The following is a 19,305-nucleotide window of genomic DNA, read 5'->3' as shown; positions in this document are numbered from 1 at the left end:
GGAAATAGTAACTAAATAACTTCACAGTGTCATTTTGAATCCATGTCTGTGTTTCACAGGTTGTCTGTTTCCATCACTAATGGACGAGTCCCTGTCACTTTCTGTTCTTACCAGCACCACTTTCTCAAACTACATTCTGGTCTGTTGTTTATAATGTATGGTAGGGTCAGAACACGTTAGAATTGTGCCTCAAATACTACTAATTAGCTTCAGAGAAAAACCTGTGTGTGACTCACTCCCTCAAACTGAAGTGATGGCACATTCCTGCAGGGTCACTGTGATACCAGGACCCTACACACTTACTACTGCTGTTAGATACTTAATGCACGTTGGCTACTCGATGCTTTCTTTATTTTGTGTTTCCGATCCATTTTGCCTGTTTGTGATTGCCAGATATTTAGCTCATAAATGAGAGAAGTTTCTCTGGGCCCTTTTGTTTTTTCATCTTGCGTGCAGTAGTAAGCTTTTTATATTAGGAGTTTTGTAAGACTTTTTCTAAATTAGTTCTTTAAATAACAGTGAGTCTGTTAGTTCAGGGTGTTATACTTATTAGTCAATATGTAAATATCAAGTCTATTAATTAAAAGTCCACATTATTTGTTAAAAGGAAATTAAGATAAAAGTATACAAATATGCACTTTCTATCTCAGGATCTGAGAAATGGCCTCACGCAAAGAAGGCCATTTTCTCGTGTCCCAATTTGTGTTGAACAAGAATCATTTGTGGCCAAGTTCACACCTACCGCTATTACTCCTGCCCCATAAGTTTTGGCCTTACCGGCAACTTCAGTGACAGCCAGTTATGGCCTGAAGTATAAGGAAGATTTTAACAGGTCAGAACATCTTCTCCTTAGAGATCAGGTTTCTGTTCTCTGATGGCCTTGCATCATCCTCTCTGATTTCTGGGATTCCAAATTCATTTTCTTATGCTTATCACTGGAAATTTGTACTTTGCTTCAATAGGAACCTTGCTGCTTCTCTAGAGACTATGGAACTATTGTGCCTTTAAGCTTTGCTCTCTGGCTTACAATGTTGATCCAACTAACAGGAAATGCTCTCCAAGTCCCATAATTGCACATTAATAATTAATAATAATAAATACAATTTTTTAATTCTACTTGCCAGAAACTGTTCTAAGATCTTCCCACACATTATTGTATTTAATCGTCACAGCACCCCATGGAAGTTACCTTTAATCTCTAAAATAGCTAACAATTCCCATCAGCCAGTGATGAAATTAATGCAGAACCTATAGAGCCATGCATATGTGGGTATGTGTCTGTGTGTGTGTTGGGGTGCGGGGCGACTTTATTTAGACAACAGGGGGAAAAAAGTTTTCATTTTAAGTTGGAAAATAACCAGAGAAGTTTTTAAAGAAATAATAATCAAAATAGCAATCTACTACCTATTTCCTAATTATTATAAGATTTGACTATGCCTTTAAAATTTATCTTTTATTCTTGTCTCTCTCAGGTCACTTTTCTTAACTCCTAACACCATCTCCTCCATCTTATTTTTGACGCTTCTTTGTATTACAGATGTGGTTCCTTTCATAGCTCCTCCTTGGGCTGGCACTCTGAGCGCTAAATTTCTCCACCTGCATCTCCGTTTCGAAGCGGTTTAACCATTTCTTCTGCCAAACAGATCAACAAGCCTTGCATCTTCTCTCTCCTCTCTGTCTTTTGAATAGCTCTGAGAGTACCCTGTCTGCTTTTAATTTACACCTTAGTGATTCTCAATGTGTTGGTCACGCATCAGAGGCAGCAGAACAGTTGGGGTGCTTGTTAAAATTCAGATTCCTGGATCCCAGTCTCAAGAAATGATGATTTGGTGGGTCTGACCTTGCAGTCTTGCAAGAGTCTAGTGATAGTAATACACAATAAAATTTGAAAATCACTACTCTAGATAAAAATTGTTTTACCACTTGATTCTTAAACTTGCCTTGTTTTTCGGACATTTTTAAATCATCAAACAAAATGAGAATTAAATAGGTGTCTTCATAGGAAGAAAGACACAATGCTGGAGCTCTCTACGTAGAGGGCCTTTTATATACTCACTCTCATCTAGGCCTGCCAGTCCTATTTCTTAAAGCTTTTGTGAGCCTTCCTAGTAAGCATCTGCTAAGTACTTGTCTGTGCAGCGTTTGACGGTGACCTTGGGGCCCGATGTAACTCCCCAGGGTCACATAGCTCAGCAAATGGTGGAACATGGTTTTTCTGACTTCATCTGCCTCTCACCTTATTCACTGTGTTCCATTCATGCTTGATTCCCTAGTATCTTTCTTAGCCCCCCTCACATAATACATTTTGTGTGTGAGTGCTTATGTGTAGCTCAATAAATGGTCACAGATATATTCTTGGTAGTCTACGTAATTTTAGGCATCATTTGGGCTACTCCTCTGTTCAGTATAGCATGGCAGGTCAGATCATGAACTTCTACAACCAGATTCCTTGATTTGAATCCTTGAGTCACCACTTGTAAGACCTTGGATACATTACTTCTCTGTGCCTCGATCTTCTTGTCTGTAAAATGGGGATGCTTGTTGTAAGGATTAAATAAACTGATATGTATAAAGTGATTAGAAGAAATCTGGCTTAGAGTAACCCCAGTTAAGTGCTTTCTAGGATTATTGTTTTTGTACAGAAGGGAAAATCTAGTGTTCAGCGACCTCTCTGTTCAGTAATGTTTTATGATGCAACAAATATGGGTCAAGTTTATGTCAGTTAAACAAGACTAGCGTGGTGCTTGCTTCTATGCAGCTGATAGCCTGTCAGGAAAGGTGGGTGATTAGGTAAATGCAATAAGCGATGGGGAGTCTCATGCTGAATTGGGGCAGGTGGGCAGGAAGTCCAAGTTGTGAAAAACCTTGACTGCTGAGACCTCCGTCAAGATTTTAGATAAAAGCAGGGCATGGTCGTGATGGTCTCCGAAGCACTTAAAACTGGCAATAAAGTCAATGAGGGATTCCTAGGGCAGGCAGCGGGGGCCAAGAAAATGCTTAGAATGTGTTTATAATAGTCCAAAGGTAAGGTTAGAAGGTTCCCATCTAGAAGGGGAGGAATGGAAATGTACAGGGGATACCTAAAAGGAAGAAGCAAAAGGATTAACTGACTAGGAAGAAAATATCAGGGACTGCTTAAGGACCTCCAGCTGGTTAGTTGCAGAGATGGATCCAGAATGCACATCTCCTCACTTGGGACCCCCATGGTAAGAGCACACTTGTGGAAGGGCTTCCCAATATTGTGTGGTTCTCAAAGTGTTGTTCCAGGACCATGTGGGGACTCATTCGAAATACAAAGTCTTGGGTCTCACCCCCATGAATCAGAACTCCTGTGCTTTAACCAGCTGCCTGGGTGATCCTGATGCCCCCCAAATTTGAGAACTATTGCCCTCATTCATTTCTTCATATAGCAACTATTTATCAAGGGCTGATTATGCCCTAGGAGGCTACATCTGTGAATCAGAGTCCAGGTGTCCTTAAGGAGCTTACAGTCTAGTGGAAGGACACAAACACCAAAAATTTCAACAATTACAGGAGCAAAAGTGTGCGTGGGCACATTTAACAGAAGGCCTTAAACTTGCCAGAGTAAGTAGGACATTTTTCCTTAGGATGAATTTTGCAGTGAGAGCAAGAGTTTTTCCGGTGAAAGCATGCAGTTGTGGACAAATAAAAGAAGGCCTGAGTAGCTAGAGCATAGTTAGGAAGGGCAAGAGGAGGCTTGCTGTGGATGGAACATTAGCAGAAACCTGAACATGTAGGCCTGTTGGCCTTGGGACAAAGCCAGGTGAAATGGAAAACCCAGGGAAGGGTCTGGGGGAGAGGAGGAGCTTGATGAGATTTGCACTTTTAAAAGACCGCTTTGGCTCTACTGGTGTAGATTATCCTTAATGCCGCTGTAATCTTCACAGGTATAAATTCAGCCATCCTTAGCGGTGCTCCCGAAACCCATAGGAGCCTCCAGTTTGTCCAGCCCTCTGCCTTCTGGGTGGGGAGCCCAGCCCTGATGCTTCCTTTCAAATCTGTGTGCTTTCCGACCCTAAAATTCTCCTGGCTAGTTCAAAAGCAGCTATTCAGTTTGAGTTTTCAACTGGCCTCCAACCATGAAACCACCAAGAGTTTCATTTTAATTTCCCTTTCATGCCCTTTCACACCTTGACTCCTTTTGAAAAAAACCAACTATTGATACTGATAATAAACTCATTTTATGCTTTGGAAGGAATGAAAATGCTCAGCTGAATTCACCGTTAAATACACTCCACTCATGATGGAGTCTACATTTAAGTCAGGCTCCTATTAGCTGAGAAAAGAGTGTCCACTGAGGTATGACATGTTTATCGTAACTAGTTCCTGCAAGCTCTGCCAAAAGAAAGATAGTATTTTCAATGGCCAAAAGCCACAATGCACAGGACATGAATTATGTATGCCTGTCTCTTTAAAACAAATCAGCACAAATTATCCCACAGGGCAGACTGCAGGAATTGAGGGCCCCTAAAAGAAATATTTTGTCTTGGTCTTCTCGGTATCAGAAACCTTGGGATGGAAAAGTAGTGACTGAATGAGATTCCAAATCACAACCTTATGATGTCTGAGGGGGAAAAGGGTAGGAATGAGCAGTGACCTGCATTTGCGAGCGTCATCTGTCAAGGGACCAGGAATCAACATGTCATTATTATTCTCATCAGCCCAAAGCGTGAGAGTAAATTGAGTGAAAAAAAAAATCTTCACATTATGTGAAATGATTACTGCCTTGGAGCCATAATAAACAATGATCTTGCCCTAGTGTTAGGCAGCAAAACAAATGAGGGTTGCCCACTGCTGGTGCAGGGCTAGAATCATTACTAGGTTCTATACCGCCAACCCCTCCCATCTCGTAAGGGCTTGATTTAATCATTAGGGCTGGGAAAATGCTGCTCAAACCCCCCTGTTAGATGCAACCTTTGGCTCCACACTGGGGACGTTGGCTGCCTTGCACAAGTCTTCTCTCTTCCACCCAAGTTTACATTTGCCAACTTGGCTTCCCAGAACCATGAGGGAGTCCATTAAGGGGCTATGATTGTAGAACACGGGGACACACTTGTTGCTTTCAAATGTTAAGTTAGTCAACCAGGCTCCAGGCAGGCAAGAGGCAGCAGGAGGCACGATAAAGATGAAGAAATTGTAAGGAGAGGCTCTGACCTTCCCAGAGAGTGAGACTGGAAATTAGTGAAGGATCTGCAAGGACTCTGTGCTGGTGGTCCAGTTCTATCAAGTCCTCATCAGGTTGGAGAAATTCTAAGGGTAGGTCTGAATGTACCCCACAAACTAGGCTGGGAACAGCCACTGGACAGTTTTGTAGGATGGCTATCACTGACAGGTTCCCACTTGGATCTCCCTTTTTCCAATCTGCAAAGCAGGGTCAGCTGTCAGCCCACAGGGCACCTCTGCACAAGTTAAATGCCATCCCTTCTTGCCTCCTAGGCTGGGTGCCCTTGTGCAGAGCACACATTTCACAACTGTAGGCAGCAGCCCTTAAAACACTTCAATGTTTAAAGTCATACAATTTTGCTCAAAGGTATTACTAGTTATACATAATTATAAAAGGGGGCCACTTTTGGTTTCCATTCAAACAGCTTGGCAATGGTTATTTCTGTTCTTATAACTAGAAAAAGCTGAACGAACTGAAAATCAATGACTTTCCTTGGATGTCAGAGAATTAAGGATGCCCGGCAAACTGCCATGCTGAAACCTAAGGAGGCAAGCTGTCTATTTTGGGCTGTTACAACAAAATAGCATAGACTGAAAGACTTAAATAACAAATATTTATTTCTCACAATTCTGGAGGCTGGGAAGTCTAAGACCAAGGTGCCGGCAGATTTGGTGTCTGGTGAAGGCCCACTTTCTGGTTTGCAGATGGCCGCCTTCTTGCTGTATCCTCACACGGTGGAGAGAGAACACTCCAGTCTCTTCCTCTTCTTCCAAGGACATCAATTCCATCATAGAAGCTTCAACTTCATGACTGCATCTAACCCTAATTACCTCCCCAAGGCCCACTCTTAATGCCATCTCATGGGGGGTTAGGGTTTCCACATGTAAAGTTTAGGAGGACACAAATATTCAGTTCATAACACTGGTGAATCCGAAGAGTCATAGCTGAGATTTGCTTACTTGGGACAGAAGCTTCTAGGGCCATAAACTGATAGGGAAACTTAAATGATAATTCTGATGAATTGCTAGGGCCATGGGGTAGACTAGCTGCAGAGTGAGAAATTCCTGAGGGTCACCGTCTTAGGGGCACCTCCATACTTTTGTCGGTTTCACCTCCAGAAACCTTACCAGGTTCTCATAGTGAAGAGAGACAAGGAAGATTTCCTCTTGGCTCTGGCAGGGGAGAGGAGGACCAACCATTGTGAAATATGCCCAGAGCGGTCTCTGTAACAAATATCAACACTTAAGAGAAGACTTTACCAGAGCCTTATCCCTCCAGGGGAAAAGGACATTTCTCTGACTCTGGCACCCTCTAGCTTTCCTGTTTCACCGGATAGGTAGGGAAGCTAAGAAACACACGTGAAGGTCTTGGCCAAGAAACACAGGCTCACTAAAAGACTGAGATATATTCATAAGACTGTAGAGCATTTCTCCTCCACATACCTTACTACCACACTGACAGTGCTACAGCATAGTTCCAGTGGATTACAGCTGAAAGAACTGCAAGGCATAGGCTCAATTTAAGTAGGAGGCAAAAAGGAGGAGGAGGAGGTATGTAGATGTTAATTCCAAACTCCTAATTTATCCCTCTCCCCCCTCTTTCCCGTTGGTAACCATAAATTTGTTTTTGAAGTCTGTGCATCTGTTTCTGTTTTGTAAAGAAGTTCATTTGTATCAATTTTTTAGATTTCACATATAAGTGGAACTCCTAGCCAGATAAAAATTAAACTGATAGGTAAAAGTTTATTTATCTTAGTTCCTATTACCTGATAAATCATGTCCATCTTTCAACAAAAAATTGCAAGGCATACTAAAACTCCAGAAAAAATGCAGTCTTGAAGAAACAAAGCAAACGTCAGAATCAGACTCAGATATGATAAAGATTTTGGAATTAGACAGGAAATTTAAAATAACTATGCTAAAGGCTCTAACGCAAAATGTAGAAAACATGCAAAAATAAGTAATGTAATCAGAGAAATCAAAACTCTGAGAATCAAAAGAAAATACTGTAAAGCAAAAATAGAAATGAAGACTGCCTTTGATGGGCTTGTTAGTAGACTAGACACAGCCAAAGAAATAATCAAGTTGAAGACTTGAAGTTCATAATAATGTAATTTTTTTACAAAATTTTTATTATTTTTGTATTCTTAGAGAAAAATAGCTTATGGAAGAAAATTTTGAAAGTATAGACAAGCAAAAAGAATACATTAGGAATCTGTCATAACTCCACCACTTCACGAGAAACCCTGTTAAATTTTTCTGTATCTGACTACTTTGTCATATGGTATTTCTTTGGCGTTCAGATTAAATGTCTGATTATATTATTTATCATTTATTATATTTTTTGTCATTACCTTCAGTTTGTTTAATAGGTGAGTTTTGTGTTTTCCTGAAGAGAGTAACATGAAGGACCAGATCAAGATTCTAGTTTTCCTCTGTTTCCTCCCATAGTTCTTTACCCAGTGCTCCCTAGCTATAGTGAGCTTTTAGTTTGCTAATCCATTGCTAGATAATGGGGAAAGTAATTCCCGTAGGTTTCATAAGTTGGAAACTGGTATTTCTCAATAGAAGAGCTTCTGCCTCTGATTGGAAATGGCATGTTTGTCAGATACACATCATGTTCTTCTTTCTGTTCCCAGGTAACACATCTAAGAATTAAACCCTTTTTTCAGAGCACCAGAGTAGCCTAGGGGATAAGAGTGTTTGCATCTCACATTGTACCTCAGATAGTCTGGTGTAAATATTGCTCAGTGGTGGGAACTTCATCAGAAATCTTGTGGGTAATGCCAGGCCGCTTCTCACAGTGCCACCTAAGCCCCTACCATTGGTTCTACCGCCAGGTTTTAATATAATTTTAGGTCCCATTTGGAACCTAAAGCAAATACCCTGAGATTATTATTCATAGATATTAGCCAGAGTGCTGAGGAAAAAGGAAATTGGAATGAAGAAATGTAGATCAGCAGTCACAAAATTAAGTTCAAATGTTACTTCTCCAAGGAAGCCTTCTTTGAACTTCAGAAAAGATACTTTCCCCGAAAATATCCCTGATGCATCTTTTGGGGGGTCCCTTTTATTTTTCCTTGAAATAATTAATACAGTTTCTACTTAAATGCTTGTGTGATTATTTGGCTTCTTCTATTGCTAAGTCAGATTCCAATTCACTCACCAATGAATCCCAAACACTCAGTTTGTGCTGCGTAGTTGTATCCAACATATATTTGTTAAGTGAACAAATCAATGAATGAAAACGAAGAGCTCAAGATTTCTTCACATCTCATCTCTCATCCTAGCATTAGTCTAAGGTAAGTTGGGATCATCATCTAAGTGATGGCTCCTCTTGAGAGTAGAAAAGGGACAAAGATAGCTCCAGTTTTATAATTATTGCTGTGAAATGGCATATTATTGGTGAAAATGCATAATCTGACTTACTCTGTTTATTAAAAGCAGAACTACTCTGTTCTGTATCTCTGCCCTCTCATGGAAGTGATCTCTGGTTCTTTCAAAAAACTCTTTTCCTAATATAATTAGAGCTTTGAAAATTGCCAATATCACAGGTAATATTTACTGATATAAATTTTCCAGACAATCGTAAACACTTAGAATTTTAAAGATAGAGGAAAGAGTAGTGGTCCACTCTTTTTATTTAAACATCAGACCTCAAATTTCTCTCTTCATTGATTTGCTGTTTGTGGACTTGGTGGTAAAGATTTTGATTTAGTTTAACCTTTTCAATTCGTTATTGCCTCACTATGTGCTTGTCCTACACATTTTTATTATTAAAATTTTTAATAATTCTCCACTAAAAAATTGTGGACTCAACGTCTACACATAGTTCTATGAGTATTAACACATACGACAAATACAACCACCATCGCAGACAGATGGTATCTCATGGGGATTCTTCAAAGTCAGACTTTCTCAACACATATAATAACCATGTGATCCAACAATCCAATTTCTAGGAATTTATTCTAGACAAATGAAAACTTATGTTCACATAAAAACTAGTACATGAATGTTTGTAGCAGCATCATTCATAATCATCAGGAACTTAAAACAATAAAATATTACCATAAACTAAATGTTACCTTTGTTATATTCTATTTCTTTTCTATCCCAGCATAAAACTATTCACTAGAATATTAGCTAGAAGCGGCTTATCATTTCTCATTCTCCCAGCATTTGCTAATAGTAGGATGGTTAGGAGTGCCACTAAATTGATCTAATTCAAGGCACTCGAGTGCAGTTAGATAATATTCTGATATTCTTCTGTCCTCTACTCTGGGTGCCTGTACACGTATGAAGGGGCCTAATGGATCAGTGGCGGGAATTATCAAAGTACTAAGTGGCACTTGTAACAAGAGACTATTATGCAATTATAATTAAAAACCATTCGTCATTGGAATTTTTGTCACTTTTTTCCCGTTTCATGAGTGTTCTTTATTTTCTTCTAGCTCAGGAGGCTAATTCTAAAGAATAATTTAATTTTCCAAATGCTCAAGGACACCAACTGAGTTCATGTGTTTTTAGGAATGATTTAATAAAGCCTTTAAATTAACTTGCTATAATTTCTGGGTGGTAACCGCATCCTGCACAGCAGTGTGCATGCTAGAAATGATGATTGACATGTGAGCTTGCAAGATGTCAAGGCACGCGACCTTCACTGCAGAAATTGCAGGGCAGAATACCAGAGCATGTACCTCTTCACCTTAGCAATGTAACTAGTTTCAGTTCTTCCTAGGAATTGAAGAAAGAATTGAAAAGAAAATAAGGGCAATGAATGCACCGTTCTTTAGCTAGAAATATCCTTATATTTAAAAGACTAGTTAAATCCCTGTCGTGGACCAATTTGCAGTGCTAAGAGGATGAAGGTAATAAATAATTTTTCACTTACTGATGTCCAGCTCCAAGTAAAAATCTGCGTTTCCCAAAAGAAGAACCATAAATTCCTTCTTTGTGGGAAGCCTCTACTTCCTGTTAGCAAGCTAGAGCCAAGGCTTCAAAATGGAAAGCCAATGTAGACATTTAAATGAAAATAATCACCAAGTTCCACTGGGTCCTAGAAGAAGAAATACATTTCATAACGCTCTAATCATATGAGTGACAGTGTGACTGTGACTATTCTTAAGAGGCATGGGGTTGCCAGGTAAGACCCACAGTCCCCTGGACATGCAGGGCAGTTGTTGGTACACACAAGCTGCCTTGGATCCAAGTTCCTGCTCTGTGTGTCTTTTTGGCTCTCTGCCACAGGAGGCTTCCTCCTCATGAAGCCACTTCTCTCTTTGGGAATAAGATCAGAAATGCTTAGCCTGAGGCTCCCTCATAGTTGGTGACTATAGGTAGAGTATTTCATCTCTCCAGCAAGATGACAATGCACAGACCTCAGCAATCCCTTTGGTCATGAAGCTTCTAACCCACATATACGTGGAATAAGATTCCATCACTTCTAAGGCAAAAGAATGGAAAAATGACCTATATAACCTCACCCATTTGGCTGACCTTCTACTGTTAAATCTCTAGGCATGTGTGTATGTGCAGCAAACATAAGTCAAGATTTGGGGCAGTAGAGAGGGATTTACAGCACAGAAATGCAAACGACTTCTTCTTAAAAAGCTTTTCAGCTATGCATCCATGTTCCCAAGTCAGGGATTCTTATTCTTTTTCTTGGACCCACACACCACCATTCTCCAAAATTCCTACTATTCTCCAATGCAGAACAATGTGCACAATATTTGATTCCTTTGCTCGAAATACTCATGCCTTTAGGGCCACATCTTCTACTCCCAAAGGACCTATAAGAGAATTTTCCTAAACAAACATATTTCCCTCCATCAGAAGAATTCTGGTGCCAGCAGCTGATTTTTTTTTCATGCCACAAACATCTGGCCTTTGTTCCTCACTGCTAATCTGAAAATGTATTTGACCCGATTCTTGACTTTTGACTTTATTCCTTATTCTCTTGTATCCCTCCCTACTCACACCCCCATTCCACAGACCAGTTGACGGATTTAACATCCTTGATCTTCACCCAGTTTTTCCTGGAAGCATGGGTCACACCTGCTGAGCACTAGAGCCCTATGGTGGTAGATGCTAGACATGGTTGAGGTTGGAAGGCGTCCTTGAGCTCACGTTGAACACTTTTAAACTGTGTTCTGTGGAACACAATGGAGCCCACTGGCTTCATGACTGCTTGAGGTTGTAGGGGCCAACTCAGGAATAAACCTGCATGAGTGGGATCTAGAACCTTCGCCCCCATTTGAACCAGAGAAACTGGGCTTTTCTCTGCTTTCTACGCTGAGTTTCCATGTAAGATTTTACTCCGAAAAAAAAGTTTTTGCTGAGTTGCTAACTCAATGTTCTCACAACTCAGACAAATGACCTCCCTACAAGTCAGTTATACTTAACTTTTTCTTTAATTAGCACAACTTGATGGCCAAAATTTGTTGAATACACATATACATAAGTATACAACTCTTGCTCTACAACTCAGTGGTTTTTAGAATATTCATACAGATATACAGTCATCACCACAATCAATTTTAAAACATATTTATCACCGCAGAGAGAAACCCTGTACTCTTTGGCTGTCATCCTCCTATTCCCCCCATGCCTTAGCTCCTTTCAGCCACAGATTCACTTTCTGCCACTGGTAGACATTTTATGTAAATGGAATCATGCAATATGTGATCTTTTGTGATTAATTTATATCACATTTACAAGGTTTGTCCATGTTGTAACATAGATCAGTATTTCATCTCTTTTTATTGCCCCCAAATAATCTTTTATATAGATACATTACATTTTATTTATTCATTCATCAGTTGATGGGCATTTGGGTTTCTACTTTTACATTTGGCCACCATGAATAATGGTACTATGAATGTTCACATACAGGTTTTTGTGTGGATATATATTTTCTCTTGAGCGTATACCTAGGAATGGGATTTCTGAGGCATATGGTAAATCTGTTACCACAGTAACTCTTTGAGGAACTGCTAAACTGTTTTCCAAAGAATCTGCACTATTTCATATTCCCACCAACTATATATGTGGGCTCCTATGTCTACATATCACTGCCAATTTTTATTGTCTGTTTTTATTATAGCCATCCTACTGGGTGTGAAGTGGTATTTTGTTGTGGTTTTGATTTGCCTTTCCTGATGGCTAATGATGTTGAGCATCCTTTCATATACATAGTGGTCATTTTTACATATTCTTGTTGAAGTATCTATTCAAATTGTTTGCCCATTTTTAATTGGGTTATCTTTTATTAATGAGTTATGAGAGTTCTCTGTGTAGTCTAGATTAAAGTCCCTTATTAGATACATATGACTTACAAATGTTTTCACCCATTCTTTGTGTTGCCTATTCACTTTCTTCATGATATTGTTTGTGGCACAAAAGTTTTTCATTTTGATGGAGTACAATTTATCTTTTATTTTCATCACTTGTGCTTTTTAGTGTTGTATCTAAGGGGGCTTTACTTAACCCAGGATGGTTAAGATTTAATCCTATGTTTTCCATTTGAGTTAACTTTTGCATATGGCTACCCAGTTGTGCCAGGATTATTTGTTGAAAAAACTATTATTTCCCTTTTGTATTGTCTCGGCACCTTATCAAAAAATCAGTAACTATAGATATAAGGATTTATTTTTGGACTCTCAATTCTATGCCATTGGTCTATATGTCTATCCTTATGTGAGTATCACAATGTTTTGACTGCTGTTACGTTGTAGTAAGTTTTTAAATCAGGAAGTGGAAGTCTTCAAACTTTATTCTTCTTTTACAAGATTGTTTTGGCTACTTGTGCCCCTTGTAATTCCATATGAATTTTAAGATCAACTTTTCCATTTCTGCAAAGCAGGTAACTGGGATTTTGATAGGGATTACACTGAATCTGTAATCCACTTTGGAAAGTACTGTCATCTTAACAATAGTAAATCTTCCAATCCATGAATGTAGGTGTCTTTCCATTTATTTATGTCTGCTAAATCTTCTTTCAACAACGTTTTATAGTTTTGCATTTCTTTTGTTAAATGTATTCCTAAGTACTAAATTCTTCTTGATGCTCTCGTAAATGGAATTGTTTTCCTAATTTCATTTCCAGATTTTCACTGCTAATGCAAATAAATATAACTCATATAGACAGGTAGGTAGGTAGATAGATAAATAGATAGATAGGTAGATAGGGTATCCTGAATCCTCAATGAACTCATTTATTAGCTCTAATATTTTAAGTGGATTTCCTTGGATTTTCTATATGCAAGATCATATCTTCAACAAAAAGTTTTACTTCTTTTTCTTGCCTAATTGCCCTGGGTAGAAACTCCAGCACAATTTGAATAGAGATAGTGAGAGTAGAACTATACTTAGCTTTGATATGTTTTCTGTGATTTGGGAGGTGTATACTGTGCCCTCCTGGTTATATGTGCATAAGTTACATTATATATTATACATATTATTTGTCATATATATATAAAATGGAAAGATAGATGTGTATTTTGTAAGAGCAGACAAGTTATGGTTACAGGGCGGATAAATACCAGAATGCTGAGAAATACCATAAGGAAGTTAGGTTAAATTTTAGTATTTTCCATCAGTTTGCAACTCAAAATAATAACTTTCAGTTTTTCCCTACTTTGTTGCTTTTCACAGAAAGTCTGCCCACCTTTGCAGACCTCTCTTGAGAGGCGGGTGAGGTAATTTTGCAGACAGATGTATAAGCTGGGAGCAATGTTAAAATATATAATAAAAGACCCTGATTTCAAAGTAAAGATGGTTACTCAGTAAACATGCATTGAGCATCCTCACTGCCCAAGTTCCTTGGAAGATGCTGCATGCATGTTCTAAGCAGAGAAGGAGTCCAGCTGCTGAGCCTTTTGGACATTAGGCTGCTGGTGAGTGGCCCTGTGATACAATGGAAGGAAGACCAAACCAGGAGCCAGAAAACCTGATCTATAATCTTGATTTCTTTTGACTTAAGTGTTCTTCTCATCAGTAGACTAGAAATTGATGTAGTTGTCCATCCAACCATCAGAGAGTTGTTATGAAAATAAAATGTGATAATTTTTATATTTAAGAAATATTTAGGAAACCGATACATTGCTCTGAAACTCTCAGGTATGGCAGTTTCAGTTGTACAGACTTTTAATAGGTATGAGTTAATTCGTCAGAAGTTAGCTGCAAAAATGATAGAAATCATTTCCTATCGCTTTTTTCCAACATTTTGTTCTATTCATAAGGGCATTTAGTGACTGAGAGAGGGTTCACCAAGGACATTTCATTTTAACTCTCAATAGAGCCATTTTAGGCTCCATAAATAAAGATAAGTGGGGTTATCTTTTTGGAGAGAAAATAATTAAAAGAACATCTTCGCAGTCAGGTTTACCGCTCATTTTTGGACATTGTAATCTCAAGCCTCTGTTTGCTACTAGACAATTTCTTTGCTTTTGTCATGCGTGGCTCTGTCTTTTTGCCTTTTGTGCCTACGTCTTCTGCCAATGCAATTGTTTAAATTCTTCGATAAAGCATTTTCTTAGGTTTCAGTTATTATTGTACATATCATCATTTCCTGGCTTTCAGGCCTCGTTGTGATGAAGATGATAAGACCCAGGACAAGGGACTCTAGATTTCACATCTTTTTTAGGTTTAGGATTTGGGTAGATGACCTGCGTCTGAGATTTTTTTCTAATATCCCTTCTGTCTCTAAGAGTCTGGTATTCTATGCGTTATAAGTGAATTTGTCTGAAAAAGGAGTTCTTGGCTTTGAAAAAATTTAACTGCAAACTAGCAGAGTAGTGAAATTCAAGTTTGCTATATGACAAGTCACAAGAGGGCGGGTGTCTTATCTGTTTGTTCACTTCAGCATCCCCAGCACTTAGTCCAGTGCTTAACACATATCAGGTGTTCAAAAAATAATTGTTGCAATGAATGAATGAGTGAATGAATGAAATGAATGAGATTAGCTCAGTATATGAAGATCATTGGCTCCCTAAATTTGTTCAATCCTAAATATTTGTTAAGCTTTGCTGTCAGTTTCGGTGGAAGGCATTTCTGAGACATAGAACCATGGAGGTTGATTGTGATAAACCATTTTAGCATTCTTTGATCTGCTAGTTAGCTTCTGAACTGGCTGATGCCTTGAAATTTTCATTTCAGACAGGATGTCCTTAAGAAAGAACACAAAGTAGGAAGTGTTTCATCACAGAGTTTTCATCTTTCCTTGAGAAATCATTGTCGACCTATTGGGGCAAAAGATACTGTTGTTAAAAGGATTTGTTGGAATTCATGTACATCATCCTCAAGTGCATGATTAAAATTGCATTTCGTGAACAACCTGTATTTCCTAACAACAACAATAAAAATATCTCACTGGGTCCCTGGAGTTGAGCTTGTGTCCTATTTTTTATAGTTCTGATCTAATGCAGGCCATTTTCTACAGTTCTAGAAATTTTCCATCTTGCGCTCAATGGCAGAATAAAGCCATATAAATTATTTCAATCCCAAATCATTTGTAAAAGCAATCTCCTCACAATTCCTCTCTCCCATAGCCCCTCTCTATTTTGATCTCTGGTAAGGATTTTTTTTAAATCTTAGATAAGGATTTCTTCCTTTTAATCCTCAGAAGGCCCATGTTTTCTGTGGCTTTTCCACCTGTTTAAAATTGACTTTGTGATTGTGTTTCAATTTTGCATTCAGAGTTTCCTGTTTTGATTGATAAATGTTTGCAAGGAATATAATCTACCCTTATGCTTTTCTCTTCCATTTTTTCTCCCAGAAGGAGCTTTGCATGGCTAAGCAAAGCTCTCTGATAACACTGGAAATAAACCTTTATGTCTTTGCCCTGTGATAGTCTTAGACCTTATCATTCTTCGTTTTACCCCAGTGATAATTGCTTATCAGTACATACAGTCCTATTCATATGATTCTGATGCCACCGGGGTTTACATCTCTAGGAAGATAGACAGAAAGTGCGGTCCACTGAATCCATTCTTAATAGCTTTAATAGAAATCAGACAAAGAAGGAATACTGGGCCAGGTTGGCTATCTCAAGATGATAAGGCCATCTATGCATTTTGGATGCTTTCTCACAAAGCTTTTTTTCCTCCTCTCTGACTTGCCTGCCCTGGAGAGGTGGGGACTTGCAAAATGCATTTCTGTCAAAGCTACAATCAAAATAAAAGATGATGTATTGAAAATATATACAAAATATATCCAACTTGCTGCCATTTTACTTCCCCCAGTAGCTGAAAGGAATCTCAGACAGAAATCACCCAAATATAACACACTCAAAATATATAGGCCTACAGACCAACGGGACACTTGGGGGCAGCCATATTCTTTGAATAAAACTTTGGGAGGAAGTAAAAATTGAACTTTCTACGTACAAAATAAGTACACCAATTTGGGACATTGGATACCGCATATCTGAGGATGTATGGAGAAATAGATATAAACTATGGGAAAAAAGGAGATGGGAAACAGAACTGGCAAGAGAAAGGGAGAGAGAAGAGGGAAAAGGAGGACCTGAGGAAAATTCTGGAACCCTCAGTTTGTTCTGACATCATCTCAGAGGAGTTGGGAAGCACAAGATATGATTATTCCCTCACCAGACCAGGATAAAGTAACATGGTAATCAAATCACCTAAGGGTGACATGGCTACGCAAGTTCCAAACTTCTAAAGTGTCCATGGTGGACACAGAACATTATAGAATAGTGGAAAATGTCTGACATGGCTATTTGAGTGAGGACCATTAAATTTGAATGATCTCAGCTGATCACACCCTTTGGGAAATAAAAAGTTTACCCGGGTGAGAGTCATGTGCTCTTGGGAAAATGGTTAAGTTTTTCCTTTTTCTGGGGAGGGAAACCACAGTAACCAGTAATTGGCCACTTTCAGAAACACTGCCTAATTATGGGCATCATGGAAATTTCCTCTTCTTGCATGATGAAGGTGTGTCTAAGAAAACAAGCCTCTCATGTCCATGCCTACTCAGTATTATTGGGCTTCTTGAAGGTTTTAGAAATCAAGTCAGATAAAAACACAAACCTGTTTCTGGAAGGAACTCCTGTTACGTACATACCTGCTCCTAAGACACACAGGCGCCTGCTGTATTAAGAGGCATTCCTTAGGGATCTTCTCCAGTCTTTCTACCCGAACCCACACCCCCATTTCAAGCCCTCACCCTACTTGGTGGCCTTTTCTCATCTTGTTGCTAGATCAATTCTTCCACCTGTCTTCAAAACTCAGCTCCAATTGTGTTTTCCCTTGGATTTCAGGACTTTGTTCAGCTGCCTTTTTTGGACATGCGCTATGGACCAGAGACTGTACCAAATTCTAGGGATAAAATAATACACCAACAGATGCAGCCTCTGCTCTCATGGTCATTACAGACTCTGAGGGGTATGTGCTATAACCAGGTAACCACACAAATATACGATTACAGACTGAGACAGGGGTTACCAGGGGGCCAGTCCTCTGAGAGGATACAGCAGGGGCCCCGGGTTTCATTTGGAACTCTTCTCTGACCTGGGTATTATATAATATAGACTCTCTATAAGGTAAATATGCACAAACTCAAACTGAATTTAAAGCAAGAGAATATAAAAGGCCACGTGGTCTGAATCCTGCTGGAGTCAGCAATCAGTTAATTGATTTAATCCATGGCTGAAATGGCAAAATTACTCAAGGTAATAGCTTTTCAGATTTGAGCGTATATATTCCACCAACAAAGTTGAATGGTACATGCCCTAAATGACTCACCTGATAAGTGTTAGAACTTAGGTTACCAACTGGCTTAGATTTATCAGAAAGATATGTCCCCTGCTAACTGATTATTTTGAAGCTAAGATCAATTTAGTTCAATGAACTTTTATGGGTCATATACTACTTGTATATCACTGTGCTGTAAGTTGTGAGGGGAAGAACAATGAATCAGACAAAAATCCTACCTTTAAGGATCTAATAGTCTTCTGTATATTCACAAATCTGCTATATTTAAATAATACACTTTAATTCTGTCTGGCATTTTATTTATTTTTTTAACATCTTTATTGGAGTATAATTGCTTTACAATGTTGTGTTAGTTTCTGCTGTATAACAAAGTGAATCAGCTATACGTATACATATATCCCCATATCTCCTCCCTCTTCCATCTCCCTCCCACCCTTCTAAGTAGTCACAGAGCACCAAGCTGCTCTCCCTGTGCTATGCAGCTGCTTCCCACTAGCTATCTGTTTTACATTTGCTAGTGTATATATGTCCATGCCACTATCTCACTTCGTCCCAGCATACCCTTCCCCCTCCCCATGTCCTCAAGTCCATCCTCTATATCTGTGTCTTTATTCCTGTCCTGCCCCTAGGTTCTTCAGAACCATTTTTTTTTTCTTTTTTTAGATTCCATATATATGTGTTAGCATACAGTATTTGTTTTTCTCTTTCTGACTTACTTCACTCTGTGTGACAGACCCTAGGTCCATCCACCTCCCTACAAATAATTCAATTCCATTTCTTTTTATGGCTGAGTAATATTCCATTCTATATATGTGCGACATCTTCTTTATCCACTCATCTGATTGATGGACACTTAGGTTGCTTCCATGTCCTGGCTATTGTAAATAGAGCTGCAATGAACGTTGTGATACATGACTCTCTTTGCATTATGGTTTTCTCAGGATATATACCCAGTAGTGGGATTGCTGGATTGTATGGTAGTTCTACTTTTAGTTTTTTAAGGAACCTCCATACTGTTCTCCATAGTGACTGTATTAACTTACATTACACCAACAGTGCAAGACGGCTCCCTTTTCTCCACACCCTCTCCAGCATTTATTGTTTGTAGATTTTTTGATGATGGCCATTCTGACTGGTGTGAGGTGATACCTAATTTTGGCTTTGATTTGCATTTCTCTAATGATTAGTGATGTTGAGCATCCTTTCATGTGTTTGTTGGCACTTTGTATATCTTCTTTGGAGAAATGTCTATTTAGGTCTTCTGCCCATTTTTGGATTGGGTTGCTTGTTTTTTCAATATTGAGCTGCATGAGCTGCTTGTAAATTTTAGAGATTAATCCTTTGTCAGTTGCTTCATTTGCAAATATTTTCTCCCATTCTGAAGGTT

The sequence above is a fragment of the Physeter macrocephalus genome, chromosome 9 (genome assembly GCF_002837175.3).
Source record: "Physeter macrocephalus isolate SW-GA chromosome 9, ASM283717v5, whole genome shotgun sequence".
In the NCBI taxonomy this organism is placed as follows: domain Eukaryota; kingdom Metazoa; phylum Chordata; class Mammalia; order Artiodactyla; family Physeteridae; genus Physeter; species Physeter macrocephalus.
Note: the sequence above shows the minus strand (reverse complement) of the source record.